This window comes from Chiloscyllium punctatum, chromosome 5 (assembly GCF_047496795.1).
Source record: "Chiloscyllium punctatum isolate Juve2018m chromosome 5, sChiPun1.3, whole genome shotgun sequence".
In the NCBI taxonomy this organism is placed as follows: domain Eukaryota; kingdom Metazoa; phylum Chordata; class Chondrichthyes; order Orectolobiformes; family Hemiscylliidae; genus Chiloscyllium; species Chiloscyllium punctatum.
This window is the reverse complement of record NC_092743.1, coordinates 3,520,732-3,526,731: the sequence shown is the minus strand read 5'-3', so window position 1 is coordinate 3,526,731 and position 6,000 is coordinate 3,520,732.

The window sequence follows — 6,000 nt, the reverse complement described above, 5'->3', positions numbered from 1 at the left end:
CACTCAAAATCCACAACTGCTTATCATCTTCTCAAGAGCAATTAGAGATGGTTAACAAATGCAGGCCTCACCAGTGATGGCCAAATCATGTGAAAGAATTTTAAAAAGTTAGTTCAGATGATTCATTGAACAAAATTTTATTTTTTTCAATGTTTATTTGTTTTCCCCTAAGTTTAGTTCTATCCTCTATATGCTAATTTTTTGGGGGGATACAGTTACAAGCACAAGGCCCTCTGACACCTGAAATCATTAGAGATTCTTTGTGAGTAAACCTTAGTAATAAATGTTGTCAGTTGTTGAAATGTAATGGTTTAAGGTAATTCAGATTTGCATGCACCATGTTAGATAAAACTGCCAAGTCACAAGAAGAATGTTAATTATCAATTGCAGGAAGCTCAGAGGAATGCAATTAACTTCCTATGTCATTAGATGTTTAAAATTTCAGCCAAACACCCTGTGAAACAGATCAAATGCCTCATTCAGTGAAATATCACCAAAAAGGTGCAGGGATTTGAACTCGTCTTCTTTCTTATTTGTTACCTGTCCATCAACAAAGCTTCTCATTTCACCAGTAACCTTATCTTCCATTGCACCTGGAGGTTTTCTCAGGCCTTGTCTGTATGATTAGCATATTTGTAAGTTCCAGTGCTTTGATGGGATTATCATTTACAATTTTAACAGGTTTAACTGAGTGCTCTGCTGTAAATCCAGTACACCCAGAGAATCTCCACAGGCAACCATATAATAGCTTTGCAGCATGGTTAGAACAATTGATTTCAACAGACTCATGGCTATACACGCAACACAATGTGAGACTGAGTTCAATCGGACTAATGTGGTTCCATTGCTCTTACAGTTCAGAAATAGGGCCTTTAGTAATCATGTCTACACAAGTCATTAGACGTTCAACTATTCTAATCCCATTTTCAGCACTTGGTCTATAACCTTATTTGCTCTGGCATTTGAAGTGCTCATCCAAATATTTCTTAAAGATCTTCAGGGTTCCTGCTTCCACCACCCTTTCAGACAGAGAGTTCTACATACATACACTCTCTGGGTGAAAATGGTTTTTCTTAAATTTCCTCTAAACCCCCTGCTCCTTGCCTTAAAATTGTATCTCTTGGTTATTCATCCCTCTTCTAGCAAAAAAAGTTTCTCCCTACCTACCATGTATATGCTCCTCAAACTTTGTATGTCTCAATCAGGTGACCCCTCAGGCTTCACTGTTCTATTGAAAACAACCCCAACCTCTCTAGTATCTCTTCATAGCTGATGCTGGAAGAGCACAGCAGTTCAGGCAGCACCCGAGGAGCAGTAAAATCGACGTTTCGGGCAAAAGCCCTTCATCAGGAATACAGCTGTATTCCTGATGAAGGGCTTTTGCCCAAAACATCGATTTCACTGCTCCTCGGATGCTGCCTGAACTGCTGTGCTCTTTCAACACCACTAATCCAGAATCTGGTTTCCAGCATCTGCAGTCATTGTTTTTTACCTCTCTTCATAGCTGAAATGCTGCAGCCCAGGCAACATCCTGGTGAATCACAGAATTGTTACGGTACAGAAGGAGACTATTTGCCTAATTGCACCTACGCCAGCTCTTCAAATTAGCATTATTAATCAGTGTCAACCTCCTTCTTTTATCCCTATACCCTTGCACACTATTTCTATCCAAATGATCATCCAATGCCCTCTTGAATGCCTCAGTTGAATCTGCCTCCACCACATTTCCAGACAATGCATTCCAGACCCTAACTACTCGCTGTGTGAAAAAACATTGACTCACATCGTCCTTGCTTCTTTGCACAGCACTTTAAATCTATGCCCTCTCATTCAATATTTTTCCTACTCTTGTTTAAAAAGAGAGTAAGGCAAAAGATGGAAAATTACAGTCCAATTAGTCTAACCTCAGTCTCAGGTAAGATCCAGTAATCCATTGTGAAGGATGAGATTTCTGAATACTTGAAAGTATATCAAACAATAGGGCAAAGTGAGCATGGCTTCATCAGTAGGAGGTCATATCTGATAAATCTGCTAGAAATGTTTGAGGAACAAACAAACAGGTTGGATCAAAGAGAACCAATGGATGTTATCTACCTGGACTTCAAGAAGACCTTTGACAAGGTGCCATACAGGAGGCTACTGAGAAAGTTAAAGGACCCATGGTGTCAGAGGCAAGGTGCTAGCATGGATAGCATTGGCTACCTGGCAGAAAGCAGAGAGTGGGGAGAACACGGTCCTTCTCAGGATGGCAGCCGGTGACCAGTGGTGTTCCACAAGGCTCAGTGTTGGGACCACAACTTTTCACTTTATACATTAATGATCTAGATGAAGGAACTGAGGGCATTCTGGTTTTGTTTGCAGATGACACAAAGATAAAGTTAAAAATCACAGAACACCAGATTACTAGTGATGAGCTATCTGCCAAAGGAGGAGTGCTCCAAAAGCTTGTACTTCCAAATAAACCTGTTGGACTATAACCTGGAGTTGTGGGTTTTTTAACTTTGTCCACCTCAGTCCAATACTGGCACCTCCACACAGAGTCATAGAGATGTACAGCATGGATACAAACCTTTCGGTCTAACTCGTTCATTGCCAACCAGATATCCTAACTGAATCTAGTGCCATTTGCCAGCACTTGGCCCACATCCCTTTAAACCCTTTCTATTCATATAACCATCTGGATGCCTTTTAAATGTTGTGATTGCACCATCATGGATACAAAGATAGGTAGAGGGACAGGTAGCTTTGAGGAAATGGGAAGGCTGCAGAAGGATTTGGAGAGGTTAGGAGTGTGGGCAAAGAAGTAGCAGGTGGAGTATAACGTGGGAAAGTGAGGTCATGCACTTTGGTGGGAAGAATAGAGGCATGAACTATTTTCTAAATGGAGGGAAAATTCAGAAGTCTTCAACAGTTAGTGAAGTGGATAAAATAACTGGCATCAGTCCCTCCCTTATGTACCCATAATGAGATGCCACATGTTACCTCTTGTGCTCTGGAAGCCATTGTTGGCATAGAAATTAAGGGTCACTGACAGAGTTCCTACCAAATCCATGTTCCTATGTGTCCAGACAAGCAATCTGACAAATTTTGGTGACTGTTTCTTATGGTATCCTCATGGCCTTGCTCACCATTTCAGTTGAGTATCTGATTTAGAGGTCAGAGGTGAGGTGCTGAATAGCTGAATGTGCCAGGAACTGGTGGAGTTGAAGATACAATTGTAATTTTTTAATTGACTCGTGGAATGTGGGCATTGCTGGCTAGCCAGCATTTTATTGCCCATCCTTAGTTGTCCTTGGGGACGTGCTGGTAGCCTGCCTTCTTGAATTGCTGAAGTCCACATGCTGTAAGTTGACTCACAAGGGAGATGCACTGCACAGATTTACGAGGATTTTGATCCAACAACAGTGAAAACAATGACAATATATTTTCAAGTCAGGATGGTAAGTGGCTTGGAGGGGAACTTGAAGCAGTGGTGTTCCCATGTATTTTCTTTGAAAATCACACATTACCAGGCTATAATCCAACAGGTTTATTTGGAAGTACCAGTTTTCGGAGCTCTGCTCCTTCATCAGGTAGCTAGTGGGGCAGGATCATAGGACACAGAATGTCGTATAAATTCACCAGAGAGAAAAGTCCGAGCTCAGTCAACCTCTCTTCATAAGAGAAGTCCTCCAGTCCAGGCAGCATCCTGGTAAACTTTCTTTGCACCCTCTCCAAAGCCTCTGTATCTTTCCTATAGTAGAGCGACCAGAACTGGACACAATATTCCAAGTGTGGTCTTATCTTGTAGAGGGACTTGTAGAGCTGTAGCAAAACCTCGCGGCTTCTAAACTTGATCCCCCTGATAATGAAAGCCAAAACACCAGATGTTTTCTTAACAACCCTATCCACTTGGGTGGCAACTTTGAGGAATCTATGTACAGTCCTCCACACTGCCAAGAATCCTATCTTTAATCCTATATTTAGCATTCAAGTTCCACCTTCCAAAATGCATCACTTCTCATTTATCCAGGTTGAACTCCATCTGCCATTTCTCAGCCCAGCTCTGCATCCTGTCTGTGTCGCGCTGCAGCCTGCAGTAGCCCTCGATACTATCAATGACACCTCCAAGCTTTGTGTCATCTGCAAATTTACTAACCCACCCCTCAACCTCCTCATCCAAGTCATTTATAAAAATTACAAAGAACAGAGCCCTGTGGGACTCCACTCAACACTGAACTCCAGGCAGAATACTTTCCATCTACAACCACTCTCTGCCTTCTGTCAGCCAACCAATTCTGAATCCAGATAGCCAAATCTCCCTGTATCCCATATCTCCTGACCTTATGAATGAGACTACCATGGGGAACTTTATCAAATGCTTTGCTGAAGTCCATATACACCAAATCTACTGCTCGACCTTTGTTGACCTGTCTTGTCATCTCCTCAAAGAACCCAATAAGATTTGTGAGGCATGACCTGCCCCTCACAAAGCCATGCTGACTGCCTTTAATCACACTATGTTTTGTCAAATAGTCATAAATCCTATCCCTCAGAATTCTTTCCAAAACCTTGCTGACCACAGATGTAAGATTGATTGGTCTGTAATTACCAGGGATTTCCCTATTCCCCTTCTTGAAAAGAGGAACAACATTCACCTCCTTCCCATCCTCCGGTATGACTCCGATGGAGAGTGAGGAAGCAAAGGTCTTCACCAGTGGCTTCGCAACCTCCTTTCTCGCTTCCTGGAGCAGCCTAGGATAAATCTGGTCTGGCCCTGGGGACTTACCAATCTTAATGTTTTCCAAAATTTCCAGCATATCAACTTTATCAATCTTGATCTGGTCAAGTGTGTTCCCAGCTCCTCAAAGTTCTCATTTACAGCAAGTTCCCTTTCCTTGGTGAAAACCGAAGCAAAACACTCATTTAGGGGCTTCCCCTATCTGCTCAGACTCCACGCACAAGTTCCCTCCGCTATCCCTGACTGGTCTTACCTTCTCCCTGATCATTCTCTTATTCCTCACGTATGAGTAAAATGCCTTTGGGTTCTCCCTAATCCTTCCTGCCAGGCCTTTCTCATGCCCCCTCCTGGCTCTCCTCAGTCCATTTCTGAGCTCTTTTCAAGCAAGTCTGTAATCCTCTAAAGCTGTGCTAGATCCTTGCTTTCTCCACCTTACATAAGCTGCCTTCTTCCTTTTGACAAGAAGTTCATCTGTTCTCGTCATCAAAGGTTTCTTAATCTTACCCCTTCTTACCTGTCTCAGAGAAACAAATTTGTGCGTCACTGGCAACAACTGCTCCTTAAATACTCTCCACATGTCTGCTGTGCCCTTTCTGTGGAATAATTGCTCCCAGTCTGTACTTCCCAACTCCTGTCTGATAGTGTCATAATTTCCTTTTCCCCAATTAAATATCTTCCTTCCATAACTGTTCCTTTCCCTCTCCAAGGCTATGGTAAATGTGAGGCAGTTGTGGTCACTATCACTAAAGTGTTCTCCCACCGCGAGATCTGACACCTGTCCTGGCTCTTTGCCGAGCACCAAATCCAAAATGTCCCCTCCCTTCGTTGGGCTGTCTACATACTGAATAAGGAAACCCTCCTGAACTCACCTGACAAAAACGGCTCCATCCAAACCATCTGCACTAAGGAGGTTCCAGTCGATGTTGGGAAAGTTGAAATCACCCATAACAACAACCCTGCTACATCTGCATTTTTCCAAAATCTGTCGGCCTATGAGATCTTCAATCCCCCTACTGCTATTAGGGGGTCTGTAGAAAACCCCCAATGCGGTGGCTGTTCCCTTGCTGTTCCTAACCTCCACTCATACTGACTCAGTAGACAAATCTTCCTCAACAACCTTTGTTTCTTTAGCTATGATCATTCTCTGATTAGCAATGCTACACCCTCTCCTCTTTTTCCACCTTCCCTGTTCTTTCTAAACATTCTAAACCCTGGAACATCTCGCAACCATTCCTGCCCCTGTGAAACTCACATCTCTGTTATGGCCACAACATCATAGC